Source organism: Chiloscyllium plagiosum, unplaced genomic scaffold, assembly GCF_037043375.1.
Source record: "Chiloscyllium plagiosum isolate Xiang-an unplaced genomic scaffold, Cpla_swu_hap1 HiC_scaffold_38, whole genome shotgun sequence".
In the NCBI taxonomy this organism is placed as follows: Eukaryota; Metazoa; Chordata; class Chondrichthyes; order Orectolobiformes; family Hemiscylliidae; genus Chiloscyllium; species Chiloscyllium plagiosum.
The window spans coordinates 64,966,476-64,982,023 of record NW_028270176.1 but is presented as its reverse complement, the minus strand read 5'-3'; the positions used below and the strand labels follow the sequence as shown (position 1 = coordinate 64,982,023).

Sequence of the window (15,548 nt, the reverse complement as noted above, 5' to 3'; positions counted from 1 at the left end):
CTGATACTGCTGCTGGCATGTCGTCCTGTGTTCTCCATTGAACCAGGGCTGATCCCCTGGCTTGATGTTATTGGTTGAGTGGGGGATGTACCAGGCCATGAGTTTTCAGATTGGGCTGGAGAACAGTTCTGCTGCTGTTTTTGGCCCACAGTGAGGCAGAAGTTGCAGTGTCAAGAGGACTGACTTTGTGGTTGTACTTTCCAGTGCATTGGGAGATGTAATGTGGTCCATCTCGTTTCCTTCCTTTGTTGAGACTGTGCAGTGATTAATACAGTGAATGATTGGGTGGGCCACTGTCAGGAATGCAACTTTTAAAAACAGGTTTTGTGATTTTTTTTATGCATAATTTCAGTTGCATCACAATGTAAATTTTTGCTATGAATTCTGTGCCTTAGAATTGTGCCCTCCACAATCACCTGATGAAGGAGCGTCGCTCCGATAGCTAATGTGCTTCCAATTAAACCTGATGGACTATGACCTGGTGTTGTGTGATTCTTAGCTTAGAATATTACAGCACTACTAACAGGGCTGCATGTAAACAGGCTCAATCCAGTTAATCAATACATTCGGAAGGATTTCCTCCAAGTTTGATGACTCAATACTAGTCAAAACCGTCAACTTCAACCTGCAATGTTGCTCTTAACAAAAACTTCAGGCTGACACAAAGCTCCCCACCCCACTGCAATGTGGTAACCGGGCCTGGCCCAGGAACTGGGACATTTGTGGACTGTGATCTCAAAGGAAGTGAGCAAACACCATTCTGACAGATTAGTCCTCAAAGGTGAGTAGCAAGTTTGAGACAAGGCCGGTGGTATGCCACCTTGCACTTAGCTTAATTGCATTTCTTATTTACAATTGTAAATATTTTGCAAAGTATAAAGAACTGTGTTTTCCATGGTTGGGGAGTTTTATCCTCGTTTATCACAGTTGCTGCTTCTTGCTCCCCAAGTCAAATCATAGGAACTGTATAAAAAAATAAACTGCAGGTGCTGGAGATCTGAACCACAGAAACAAAGTGCTGGAGAAACTCAGCAGTTCTGAGGGCATCAGTGAAGTGAAAAAAATGTTACATTTCAAGTTCACTAACTCTTCATCTGAACGGACAAATGGTCATGAAACTTTGAACTTACAATGTTTTTTTTCCCCCTCAGAGGGGCTGCTGGACCTGCAGTTCTCCAGCACTGTGCTTTCTATAGTGAACTTTATTTACAAAACAGATCGGAAAATACTAATCTCCAAAAGTGAAAGGTTCATTGCAAACATGAGCATAGTTTCCACACTTGAGTTACACAAGCACGCCTCAGTTTAAAAACAAGATTTAACTCAGAGTAACATTCCATCTCAAAATTAGCCGAATTACACCAGTAATAAAGCTCATCCACCCAATGAGGCACTTCAGCACAACATCCTGCAGTGTTGCACACAGCCACCTTTACCAAAGAATGATCACATGTCACAAAATTGAAGGCTGAGAACATGCCTCTTTAAAGGAGCTGAAATCAAACTCTCAATTTTTAGAAGGATTTTTATTAAACCTGATTGAACATTTAAATCTTAGAGCATAATCTTTGCTTTTTTAAACAAAATGTGTGGGAAACATCCCACATCTTGCTAAAGGTTCAGTTCAGTCTGATACATATAGCTGAGTGCAAAACAAAATACTGCAGCTGCGCGATATCTGGGAACACTCTAAAGCTGAGGCACTGATACTGCACAAGTTTGTCAGCACGGTTTCAATTACTGACAATAATTTAGTAATGTCTTCGCCTTCACATTGTTAAGGTAAATGTGAGATATCTGAATTTCATGAATTGGTTCCTATTGCACTTCGATCAACAAAAATTATTCTTGGTTTAATCTACTCAAAGGAGAAAGTGACGACCAAAGAAGCTGGACATCAGAATCGAAAAGTGTCATGCTGGAAAAGCACAGCAAGTCAGGCAGCATCCGAGAAGCAGGAGAGTTGATGGTTCAAGCATAAGCCCTTCATCAGGAATCACAGGCTTCAGAAAAATAACTGGCATAAACTTATGCCAATACATACGTAGAAGGGTCAAAGCACGTTACTATCAGATTAGGGACTAATTTCAAATTTGGTACCATTCAGTGCAACATTTCAGGATGATATTTACATATGTACCTAAAAGAGAAGTTGTCTAAAATTACAAGCTCTAGAATGATTATAGAATTAAACCTGGAAATAAAGCTAGTGAACAAGAATGGCAAAGTGAAGTCCCATCAGTATCGCCTTGGGCAGTGTCAAGTAAGAATTTGAGAGCAGAGTTGCCACTTTGGTGTAACCTGCAGTCTGGCCAAATTGCAGCAAAAGCTGTTCAATTTTATCTGCAAACTATTGAATGCAAAATCCTCCTTGCACAATAATGAGGCAGCATTTTGGGATGTCATTTTTCAATTATATTATTTTCAAAGTTACTCACAATTAAGAGTGTTCACTTGGTGCTGTCTGCATAACACAGTACGAAAAGGAATTAACAGAAAAAAACATTATAACCCAAATTCAGAGTCACTAATTTATTGATATTGCATGGGTCCAGCATTGATAAGTAATCTATTTTTAAAAATAAATACAGATACATTTACTAATTACATTGGAGTACAGTCAAGTTTCTTACTGAACAGTGACAAGATTGTACAGAGTCCGCATGGATTTAAGAGAGGGGAATTATACTTAGCAAATCTACTGAAATATTCGACTCTGTAGATTCTTAAAGTAAGAAATTGCAGGACATTTAGGAAAGCTTATCATTAAACATGATAGACTGGGTTTTGTGAAAGAGAAACTATATTTGACAAATTTGCAACAGTTCATTGAGGAGATAACAAGAAGGGCTGATAAAGGGCAATCCAATGATGTTCTGTATTTGGATTTTAAAAATGCAAATGATAAGGTGCTACATAAAAGTTATTTGCACAATTTAGGAGCTCATGGTATCGGCGTAATGTATTAGCATGGATTGAGGATTGGTTAACCACACTGGCTGTTGGTGAGTCCTCACTTGCAGTGTTGTATACAATGTTAGCTCCCATATTTAATAAAGGATAAACTAACATCGGAAACCATTCAAAAAAGATTCACTTCGGTGCTTCGAGGACGAAAGGGTTGACCTATCAAGAATAGATAAGCAGGGGTGATCTTATGGAAACAAGATTCTGAGGAGCTTGACAGAGTAGATGTTGACTAGATCTTCGAGCACCAGTGAAGTCTCAAACCAGGGGACATTACATAAGGGAACATTCATTTTAGAAAAAGTAAAGAATTTTTTCTCTCAGTGAATGGGTAGAATTTTCTCGCCCAAACAATTGTGAAAGTTAAATGTGGGAGGGGAAAGGTTGGGTTACTCTTCGGAGGGTTGTTCTGGCTTGTTGGGCTGAAGGGCCTGTTTCTACACAGTAGGGAATCTATGATTCTATCTCAAATTATTTTAAAAGAGGGCAGATAGATTTTTGAAATATTGAGCAGTTGAGGGCTATGCGGATCAAGCATAAAAGAGGTGTTGAGGTCTGGGTTGGCCCAGCCATGATCTGATAGAATGGGGGAACAAGCTGAAAGAGATGAATTGCCTACTCCTGCTCCGATTCCTGGAGGCTCCATTTTATGTTTTTTTTTTGTTGTTTCCAAAGAAGAGCGTGATACAATGTGCTAAAGATCTCAGATGTTGTGAAAATGGGGTGTTTACGTACTGATTCAGAAGGCATTGATTCATCAATCATAGCTATTCAGTCATGACTAGGAAGGCAATTCCCTCCATGAATAAAGGAAATCTACTGCAGAGCTCACACAAAGTGAATTCTTACCCTCAGCAAACTCTCCCATTACAATACCCAACATATCAGTTAAAGCAGGACACACTGCATGCTCTAGCCAATAAAGGGACCCCCGGGTGATTGACGTCAGCACCGGTCTAATGAAAGGACGGTGGGCGGAGCTGGATGACCTAGCGGGATGTTGGTCCTCCAACCAATCAAAGTGAATGAAGGGCGGAGCTAAACAACCATGTGATCACCCTCGCGCGCGGCGCACAGTCGCTGTAATGAATGGGAAGTTATGGAGAGAAAGGATACGGTAAGGAAAGAAATAAACAGGGAAACGGGAGAAAATCTGTGTTACTATGAGCGGAGAGGTTTTACAAACAAATTGTGCACGTCGGAAAACACAAATTTGAACGTCCCAGTCCCGTGTTTGCAGTAAATGGGGAATTGCCTCTGCGCGGCTGCAGGCCTGAGTGAGCGCCGCCATCTTTATTTGGGGCAACGATTCACTGGACACGTGTGCGACCGCCATCTTTGTAGGGGGCAAGGTCCGGCCGGGCGCATGTGCAGCCTTTCTCCAGTATAGAGTCATTGTGATCATAGCAGCCAATACAGCTCTGATTCACCTCTGGGCTCCCTCATCACCACTTTGTCAATACCCAGCTTCCTCAGTCTCGAACCATGGGTGTATTTTTGGTCTGTTTACTATGTATTTTTACTTTTATAGACCGTTTGTAAATGAGTTTTTCACTGCGGCCCAGCCCCTGACTATGTACTGCTCTATTATCAGATTACTTTTTTCTTGAATATTTTTGACAGTCAAGAATTCTTTTTATCCAACAAGCAAGTGTATTTTCCTTCCATTTCTGACTATCAAATTCTGCACCATTTTCATTCCCTGTAATCCATTTTGCACTCCCTGAAACATCAACTGTGTTTCTCCTTGCACAGATACCTGTGATTAATGCCAAAGCCCTGTTGTTGTAGAGAGTGTGATGTTTGACTTTCTTGTACAGCTGCAGTTTGTGTGGTGAAGGTGCTCCTACAGTGTGGTTGGGTAAGTGGCATTATAGATTATTCATTCAGCAACAATGATGATTTGAAAATAATGTCCAAATCAACAACAGTTTGTATTTTTATTATCATGCTTATAATTTTACAAAAAAAACTATTGAGAACTTTAGACATAAGGCCAGAGGTGGAGATATTAGGTCAGGTGACCAAAAGCATTGCAAAAAAGCAGGTTTTGAGGGATGTCTTAAAGGTGGAAAGCAGACCTGTGAGGTTTTGGCTGCGAATTTCAGACCGTGCTGCTTCAGCAACTGTAGAAACAGCCACACAGGTGAAGTAATGAATTAACAAATGGTTGGGAGTCTCGAAGAAAATGGGTTGTCGAGGTCTCAAAGTGTGTGTGGTGCAGGGAGCTAGGGATTATCACAGCCAGGAATTAAATCAAGTGTGAGAATTTTAAATTGAGGGATATTGGCCAGGTGCTGGCAGGTGAGACTCGATTGGGTTGGAATATCTGGTCGGCATGGACGGGTTGGATTGAAGGGTCTGTTTCCATGCTGTACATCTCTGTGGCTCTATGTTGATTATCAATAGGAGCGTTTTGATGAATCAACAAGCAGAGATGTAGACTTTCCTGAGATTACAGGGAGGTTGAATTTGGGAAGCTGGCCCTGAGTGTGTTTGGAAAATGAAGTCAGGAGATAACACAAGGTGAATGAAAGTATATGAGCTGAGACAAGGGTGGAATCAGCTAGAAATAGTGGTCTTGGAGTGGGACTGAGTTATCACACTCATGTCACTTCTGGGATTCAGCTGGTTGCCAGATTGTGAATCAGGGCGGTAACACAATCGGGAGCTGAGTGGCCCTGGTGGTGCCTAAAATGAGTGTCACTCAGCTGACTGTTGCTGAGCAGCGGCTGCTTGGTAGCCCTGTTGATGACATTTTCCATCACTTTACTGCTGATCGAGTGTGGACTGATAGAGGGAAATTGGCTGGGTTGGATTGCCCTTTGTTTTTGTGTTGAACATCCCTGGGCAATGTTTCACATTATCGGTAGATGCTTGGTGGGTGGCAAGTTCTGGAGCACAAGCCATCAGTATTATTGCCAGAATATTGGCAGGGCCCGTAGCCTTTGCACTACTTAACCATTTCTTGATGTTATTCAAACTCAACTGAACTGGCTTAAAACTCACATCTGTGATGTTGGAAACCACTGGAGAAGGCTGAGATGGATCATCCCACTTTGCACTTTTGGCTGCAGATTGCTGCAAATGCTGTCATCTTATCTGGTGCATGGATGTGTGAGGCCCCTCCATCAGTAAAGGTGGGGATATCTGTGATCCTTCCTCCAGTGAGTTGTTTAATTGTCCATCACCGGTCACAACTGGGTGTGGCAGAACTGCAGTGCTCCGATCTGTTCCATTGGATGTTGGATCACTTAGCTCTGTTGCTTGCTACTGATGCTGTTTGATGTGCAGGTAGTTCTGTTTAATAGCTTCACCAGGTTGGCACTTCATTTTTAAGTCTGCCTCGTGCTGCTCATGGCATGCCCTCCTTTACTGTCCATTGTGGTGGGAGAGAGCAGGATTTACAAACCCATGAGATTACAGATTGTGCTGGAGTACAGTTCTGCTGCTGTTGATGTCCCACAGTTTCTCATAGATACCCAGTTTGAGATGCTACATCTCTTCAAAGTCTGTCCCATTTAGAACGGTGATAGTGTCACTCAACACAAGGGAGGTTTTTCTCAAATTTAAGGCAACACTTTGTCTCCAAAAGGAATGTGTGATGGTCGCTTGTACTGATACTGTCATAGACATATGTATCTGCCGCTAGTCAATTCATAACAATGAGATCAAGTATGTTTTTCCCTCTTGTTGGTTCCCTCACCACCCGCTGCAGACTCAGTTGAGCAGCTATGTCCTTTAGGACCTGACCAGCTCAGTCAGTAATTCTGTTGCAGAGCTAGTCTCGATTTGTGGACATTGAAATCCTGTACCCAGAGTATGTTTGACACCATTTTATTGCCTCAGTGTTTCCTCCAAATGTTGTTCAACATGAAGGAGAAGTGATTCATCCTCCAAGGGAGGACGGGACGTGGTAATCAGCAGGAGCCATGAGACTTCCTGGTCTCCGGAGCCAATGCTGTTTACTCCCAGGGCAAATCCTCCCTGTCTGTGCCACCACATCTGCCTGTCTGTCCTGCTGCTGGGACAGGACATATCCAGAGATTTCAGGAGAAAGTGAAGACTGCAGATGCTGGAGATCAGAGTCAAGAGTCTGGTGCTGGAAAAGCACAGCAGATCAGGCTGATGAAGGGCTTAGGCTCGAAACATCGATTCTCCTTCTCCTCGGATGCTGCCTGACCTGTTGTGCTTTTCCATCACCACAATCTCAATATCTTGGGATGGTAATGGTGGTGTCTGGTCATTGTCTGTAAGGGTTGATTTCATGAGTATGACTATGTCAGGCAGTTCCTTGATTGGTCTGTGAGACAGCTCTGCACATTTTGGCACCAAAATCCAGATGTTAGTCTGGAGGACGTTGCACCATCGAGAGGGCTGATTCTGTGGTTGTATTTTCTGGTGCCTTGTTAGATGCAGAGTGGTCCATCCAGTTTCATTCCTTTGTTGAAACTTTGCAGTGATTATTTCAGTGAGTAGCTTGCTGGGTCACTGTCAGGTTGGCAGGATGTTTTTCACCATTGACAATGGTTCCATGGAGATCAGGAGATTCCTAATTCCAGTTATTTTTTCTTGAATTCAGATTCCACCATCTGGCAAGATGGGATTCGAACCAGGACTTCAGTCGTTTGTTTTAATATTTTGGATAAAAGTTAAATACATTTGGTTTGTTCACTCGCTTTAAATATCACTTACCCAGGTTTTGTTTCTTTATGAAACACTGTCCATCCTCCTGTCTCCTCCACTCTCCCCTCCAACAACAAGAGTTTGGAGCACATGGAGTTTCTTTGTCACTAAGACTGAGATAATCCGATCTGTAGCTTCCCTCCCTCCCACTAGCCCACTGAGTCAAACTGCTTCATGTGGTGTTCCCGGTTCTTGTCCAAACCTACATCTTTCTCCAATCTCATCTCATGTCAAGCCTTATCAGAGCTCATCTTTACCCTTTACCCTAATCTCACGAAACCATATCCTTTCCAACTCTCTTTTCTCCTCCTCCTCATCAGTCCCCCTCACCGATTCACAGACATTGTTTCTTGTTCTATCTTTTCTGGTTATGTCCTTCTCTCCCATTCTGTGAAAAACTGACATTTGACCTCACGGTTGTTGGAAAATGCTGCTCCATCTCCACTTTCCCTTTCCTTTCTGAATTCCTTGCATTTGGTGTCCCTCGTGGATCTATCCTTGGCCCCTCCTGTATCACACCTACATACTGCCAGGAGGTGACATTGTGCAAAAGTACCATGTTGGGTTTCACATGTACAATGACAATGCCCAGCTCTCCCTCCGCATCATCCCTCTTCTCCATTACTCCACTGTTACTCAGTTATCAAACTGCTTACCACGCTCCCACTACTCGATTAGGTGCAGTTTCCTCCAATGAAACATTGTAATGGTTAAACCCGTTGCCTAACAAGTTCCTTTCCCTAACTGCTGAGCCTCTCCCTCTCACTGGGAACTATGCAGCAGAACTAGACTCTTCACAATACTCCTGTTATCTCTGACGCGAAGCTGACCTTCTGATTAGACATCTACACAATCCCAAACACCAGGAATTCCAATCTCTAAACCGTTGCTTATCTCCTCCTCATCCCGGCTCCATTGCTACTGAAACCCCTTACCCGTGTCTGTGTTGCCTTAAACTTGACGAACCCAAAGCAGAACCCTTGATTCTGTGACTGGCTCAGAATCTGGTTTCAGAGCCCCCCCCCCTCCCCCCCCCGCCCCCCCCCCCCCACCGTATTTACCCTCAGACGCATCAGTATTTATTCTGTCAAACCCCTTAAGAATCTGGTGGTTCAGTCTGATTGTAGCTGGTGGAAATGACAGAAGATGATGTGTTGTATCTGGGTGGAAGGTAAGGACTTGGTGGGGGGGGGGGTTCTCTCCTTGTTGCAGTTGGAGATGTGGGTTCAAAGGCAGAGGTGCAGGAAGTGGAGGAGATATATTGGATGGTATTGACCACATGGGAGGGGAAATTGCAGTCCTCGAAATATGGGGTCATTTGGTATGTTCTGGCTTCACTGGGACACAGCAGTAAGCATGAGATAGAGATGTTGGCCAGGGAACAGGCTCGTGTGTTTAAAGTGGCAGGCAGCTGGAAGCTCGGGGTCTGTTTTTGCAGCAGAACGTAGATCATCAGTTGTCATTTCGGCCACCTCCACTGAGATGCTGCCAGACACAGGTTCCTGTCCCCTCCATTAACAGCTATGCACCCCCCCCCCAGCCAGATCGTAATCCACTCCTTTTTCTTTCCAAATGTTCCAGTCTCTCTTTGGGTTCTGTCCCTCCCTGTTATTTACACTTTAACCCCTATCTCCTGCAATACAAAGATCTGCAGGTTAGTTGAATTGGCCAAGCTCAATTTCCCATAATATTCAGGGATGTGTAGGTTAGGTGCATTAGTTAGAAGAAATATACAGTAGTACGGTAGGGGAATGGGTCTGGGTGGGATACCCTTTGGAGGGACTCTGTGGACATTTTGGGCCGAATACCTGTTTCCATGCTGTCAAGATTCTAATTTTCCCAGCTCCCATCGGATCTGAGGAAGGGCCACTGGACATATTTCTGTTCCCAGATGCTGCCAGACCTGCTGAGCTTTCCCAGCACCTGCTTGTTGTTCCTGATTGACACCATCCATACACCTTCTGGGTGTGATTCAGACAGGGGGAGGATACCACCACTGACCTCACAATGAGGTCTAGCTGATTGATGGCAGCTTCGGACCAATAGGAAAAGGTGGTGGGACTGGTGGACCAAGTGGAACCAGCTGGTCATTCAAACAATGGGAGTGAATGAGGGGCGTGGCCAGTGGGATGACACGTCACCAGTAACCCAGCCGATGCAGTGCCACGTGACTCGGCCGTTGGTGAATGTGCGAGACGCAAACAGGAAAGGGGAGAGTGGCCTCAGAGACAGGGAGATAATGAGTCACTTTAGATTGGGAAGTTTTAATTACACTCTGTGTGGTTCGTAAGTCTGAATTAGAAACTCTTAATCCTGCGTTTGCAGCAGATGGGAAAATGGCTGCGGCCCTCAGGCGGTGAAAGGTTCTGGGATATGGCCGCCATTGTTATTGGGGGTAAGGTACAGTGAGGCGCATGTGCATGTCCCCTTCCTATGATGGGTTGGGGGAGGCGTGCAACTTGAAGAGAGGCATTTACACATCAAGCACACACCAGGAAAAAAGTATGTCTTTATATTCTTCCTGTACTGACTGTGAGTTTTGTTTTGTGAATTCATTTCATAGGATATTAAATCAGAATAATTGAGGCTGAGTCCATTTACAGTCAATGGAGTCATCGGGATCTGAATATCATTGGCATTTAACTGTGGAAGGAGAAAGGTTTGTCTGTTCTGTTTGTGGGAAGATATCTCCAATATTTTTGTTAAGCAGAAAGATGTACAAATTCGTGGTTGGATCACCCTATGGGTGTGTGCTCTGTTCTGGGCCCTGCAGCTGAGGAAGGAGATATTGGCCTGAGAGGGAGCACAGATTTATCCAAATTACACCTCGTCTCTTTGTAAGAACTCTCAGATTTAGACCCAACCACCCACTTCATGATGCTAACATGTAAACTTCATGTTTTCAATTACCTACAAACTTCCCATTAAAAATCCGTTTGGACTCAAATTCCAGTACCTTTTCAGGTGGAATGTTCCAGCTTCTGGCAACTGTCTGTTCATTCAGAAACTGCTGACGTCCATGTTGACTCTGGGGTTACAAAGAGCTGAATTGAAAGATGAGGTGCTGTTCCTGAGCTCCCATTGAGATGCATTGGAACAGTACAGGAGGCTGAGGGCAATGTAGGTATGAGCAGACAATGAAGATGACAGGGCTGCAACTGTGATGGGCTGCTTGGCTCAATGAGAGTGTTCTGGAGTTGGGTGTGAACAGACTGATGTGAGACAGGGAGAAGGTGAAGCTGAAACTCAGTTTTCGTTCAGGCCGTTCAGAAATTCACATGGTCCCAATGTGAACAGCCAGTTTTTAAGTGATACCTGCGGAATATTTGTTAACAGTTTTTAAAGTATTTTTCCTGAGGGCAGTTGAGTTAACCACATTGCTGTGGGTCTGGAGTCACATGTTGGCCAGATCAGGTGAGGATGACCGTTTCCTTCCCTACAGGACATTAGTGAACCAGATGGGTTTTTAACAATCGACAATAGTTTCATGGTCATCATTCGCCTTTTCATTCTAGATTGTATTCAATTCCGATGCCACCATCAGCCATGTTGGGATTCTATCCCTAATCCTCGGAACATTGCACATGTCACTCATCTGGCAGGAATACCATTAAGCCATTGCCTCCCTTTTAGCAATGTTTCAAAGAAAGTTCCATCATTCTAGGTGTACAATGTGAGATAAAATACTGCAACGTCCATGTGTCAGTCTCTCCGAAAGGTCAATCAACAGAAATTTGTTTGGGGCCAAATATTTCACTGTTTTTCGGGGGGGGGGGGGCTTATTAAACAAAAATGAATCCAAATAAAAATCTTATGCCACGGACATGTAATTTCTGAAGCCGGAGGGGGATTACAGAGACAGGGAGGGTTGTGGGGCCAGAGGGGGATTGTTGTCCAAACATCACTGTGGTGTACATGGACTGCAGCATTTCAGGGAGGCGGTTAACCACCACTTTCTCCAAGACAAGTAAAGGTGGCCAGTAAATACTGGTCTGGGCAGCAAAGGCAACCCCCAGTAAGTAAAACCAAGCAGTGACCCCTCTGGCCTGACTTGCTGTGAAGTTAAAAACCTCTCTGGAAATGGAGTGGGCAGAGAAGAGAAACAGTGACATTTCACAGCTGCCCTCAGAGAGACCTCGCACTTGGAAGTACTCAGAGCCGGGGATCAGCTCGGTGAGTTTCAGTCTCTTCAAATATCAATCTTAGTCGATTTTATTTTATTCAATCTACAATCGTGAGTAAGGTGAGGATTTCTTTTTTTAATGTCTTACGGTCCCTTGATTAAATGTTAAGTTATTCTCGGGCAGTATTTTTCGAGCAGTAAGACTGTGCCGTTGTCTTGGTCTGTAGATTGTTAAGGCGGAGAGATGGCCTGTTGTAGAATGGCGTGCTGTTCCTGTCGGATGTTGGAAGTTAGGGATAGTTTCAATGATCCTGATGATTATGTCTGCAGCAAGTGATTGCAAATCCTATTGGATCGCATGGATTGGTGGAGGAGTGATTAAAGGCAGTGAGGAATTGACAGGAGCCGGGAGTTGTGATAGGTGGCAGTCTCAAGAATGCAGGATACTACAGATACAGTCAGGTAGATGGGTTACCTCCAGGAAAGCTAGGGGGGTAGGTCGGTACTGCAGGAGTCTCCTGTGGCTATCCCCATCTCAGGCAAGTGTATTGTTTTGGAAAATGTAGGTGGTAATAGACTTTCAGGGGAATGTAGCACTGACAGCCAAGTTACTGGTACTGAGACTGGCTTCTAACATAATGTGAGGTATATCCAGTTCCACACGATCGATGGTGATAGGGGACTCTCCAGACAGGGGCACAGTCTGCCATTTTTGCAGCTGACAGTGAGACATCAGAATGGGGTGGTGCTGCCCTGGTGCCAGTGTCAAGGATGACTCACAGAGGGAGCAGATTATTCTCAAAAGGGAAAATAACCAGTGGGAGGACATTGTACATTGGTACCAATGGCATAGGAAGGGGAAAGCATGGGGCCCTGACGAGCAGGGAGATTTGCTAGTGCCACTCGGGAGGCATTAAACCAGTGAGGGAGTCGGGGTAATCCAAAAGAGATAGTGAGAAAAGAGATGAGTCTGAGGCTGATAGTGTTCACCAGTCAGAATGTCAAGGCAGGCAAGAGCAAGTCATAGAATGAGGTGCGATGGACCAGTTGCACTGCATTTATTTCAGTGCAAGAGACCTGACAGGTCAGGCAGGTAGGCTCAGGGTATGGTTTTGAACATAGTACTGGGATATTACAGCAATTACAGAGGCATCACTCAGGGATGGATCGGACTAGCAGCTTAATGTTCCAGGGTATAGATGCTATAGCAAGGATAGAAAGGGGGCAACAGAGCAAGGAGAGAGGTGTTTTTGATTAGGATAACATTATGCTTGGGCTTCGGGAGGATATTCCTGGGAGTACATCCAGGCAAGTTATTTGGTTGGTACTGAGAAATAAGAAAGGGATGACCATCTTAATGGGATTGTATTATAGACTCTCTCCCAATAGTCAGCGGGGAATTGAGACACAATTTTACCAGGAGACCTCAGTTATCTGTAAGAATAATATCGATACAATGATAAGGGGTTTTAACTTTACCAACATGGCCTCGGAGTGCTGCAGTGTTAAGGGTGTGAATGGAAAGGTATTTGTTCAGTGCGTACGAGAACATTTCAGATTCAGTTTGTAGGATGTACTACTAGAGAAGGAACAAAACTGACCTGTTTTCTTTATTCATTCATAGGATAAGGCTGTCACTGGCTCGGCCAGCATTTATTGCTGCGTTTACCCAGAGGGCAGTTAAAAGTCAACCACGTTGCTATAGGTCTGGAGTCCCATGCAGACCAGACCAGGTAAGGATGGCATTTTCCTTCCCTAAAGGTCATGAGTGAACCACATTGGTTTTTCCAACAATTGACAATGGATTCCTTGTCGTCACTAGATTATATTTTTCCAGATATTTATTGAATTCACGTTCCAAAATCTGCCGTGATGGGATTCAAACCCGGGTCCCCAGAACCTTATCTGGGTCTCTGTCTAGCGATAATGTCACTCCGTCATCACTGCCACTTCAGAAATGAGACAGGGTGAGTGACTGAGGTATCAGTGGGGCAGCGCATCAGCACCAAAGTACCCACAGTATTGTGGCTCAGTGGTTAGCGCTGCTTCCTCAGCACCAGGGACCAGAGTTTGATTCCAGCCTCAGGCGACTGTTCAAGTTGGCACATTCTCCCCAGTGTTTGTGAGGGTTTCCTTCGGGTGTTCCAGTTTCCTCCCACAGTCCAAAGATGTGTAGGTTAGTTGGATGAACCACATTATATTTCCCATAGTGAACAGATGCAGTATATGAGATTTTGGGATGTGCAGGCAAATCTCTGCCTGATGTGGAAAGATCCTTTTGGGAACTTGGACAGAGGTCAGAGGGAGGTGTGGCCACACGTTTTACATTTCCCATGGCGGCAAGGGAAGGTCAAGGGTGTGGAGGATGGGTTGGTGGGAGGGCGTGGACCGAACATGGAGGTGCAGAGGGAATGGTCTCTGCAGAACGCAGATAGGGTTGGGGAGGGAAATATGTCTCTGGTGGTGGGGTCTGACTTTCTGTATCAGAAATAACAGAGGTTAATGTGCTGTATCTGGAGATTAGTGGGTGGAAGGTGAAGACTGCAGGGTTATATTCTTTATTGTGGCTGGAGGGGTGGAGTAAAGGCGGAGGTGCGGGAAGTGGAGAGTATGTGTTGGAGGGCATTGTTGATCAAGTCAGAGGAAAATTACGGTCCTTGAAGTAGGCCTTTCTGGGATGTCCTGGAATAGAATCCAAAGAGATTAAACAAATATATCACTGACAAAAGATTAACTGGACCAGCGAATAGGACCTCTGAAAGGTTAACAAGGCTGTCTATGGAACCACAGGGGGTGCGAAAAATATGCAAATATTTCACTTCATTTTTACTGGCGAAGTATATGGAAGCTCGAGAGTGATTACTTGAAACAGTGATTACTTGAAAAGTGTCCATGTTACAGAGGAGGTGGTACTAGATGTCTTAAATCACATCAAGGTGGATAAAGCCCTGGAACCTGATCAGGTGTACCCTGGAACTTTATGGAAATCTAGGGAAGTGATTGTTGGGCCTCTCCTGAGGTATTTGTATCGTTGATAGCGACAGGTGAGGTGCCATTATTTTTAAAAAGGTGGTAAGGAGAGGCCATGGAACAAGAGAACAGTGAGCCTGAAGTCAGTGGCAGGCAAGTTGTTGGAAGGGATTCTGAGGGACAGGATATCCATCTATTTGGAAAGGTAAGGAATGATTAGGGAGAGTCAATGTGGCTTTGTACATGCACAATTGTCTGTCACTAACTTGAGTGTTTTGATGTGACAAAGAAAATTGATTAATCCAGGTGGTGAACGTTGTTTATATGGACATTCAACAAGGTTCCACAAAGCAGACTGGTTAGCAGGGTTAGATAACATGGAATGCAGGGAGAGCAAGCCATTACAAAACTGCCTTGAAGGAAGGAGACAAAGGATGATGGAGGGTTGCTTTGCGGACTGGAGGCCTGTGAGCAGCAATGTGCTGCAAGAATGGATATTGGGCCCTTAAATAAATGACTTGGATGTGAATATGAGGTATGGTCAGTAGGTTTACAGAAGACACCAAAATTGGAGGTGTAGTGGACAGTGAAGAAGGTTAGTTCAGAATACAATAGGATCTGGATCAGATGGGCCATTGGAGCAAGGAATGGCAGACGTGGTTCAATTTAGATATATGCGAGCTGTTGTATTTTGGAAAGGCAAATCAGAGCAGAACTTATACACTTAATGGTAAAGTCCTGGGGAACGTTGCTGAACAAAGGGACTTTGGAGTGCAAGTTCCTAGTTCCTTGAAAGTATAGT

General features: G+C 44.3%; 1 long non-coding RNA gene across 1 annotated transcript in view; it reads left to right on the top strand.

The window, feature by feature from the left end:
* Positions 1–10,215: 10,215 nt before the first annotated feature.
* Positions 10,216–15,548, top strand: part of LOC148139553 (uncharacterized) — a 91,608-nt gene continuing 86,275 nt past the window's right edge. The window contains exons 1-2 of the long non-coding RNA XR_015753647.1: positions 10,216–10,312; positions 13,401–13,509. This is a non-coding gene — a long non-coding RNA (uncharacterized LOC148139553). The remainder of the gene's footprint in view (positions 10,313–13,400; positions 13,510–15,548) is intronic.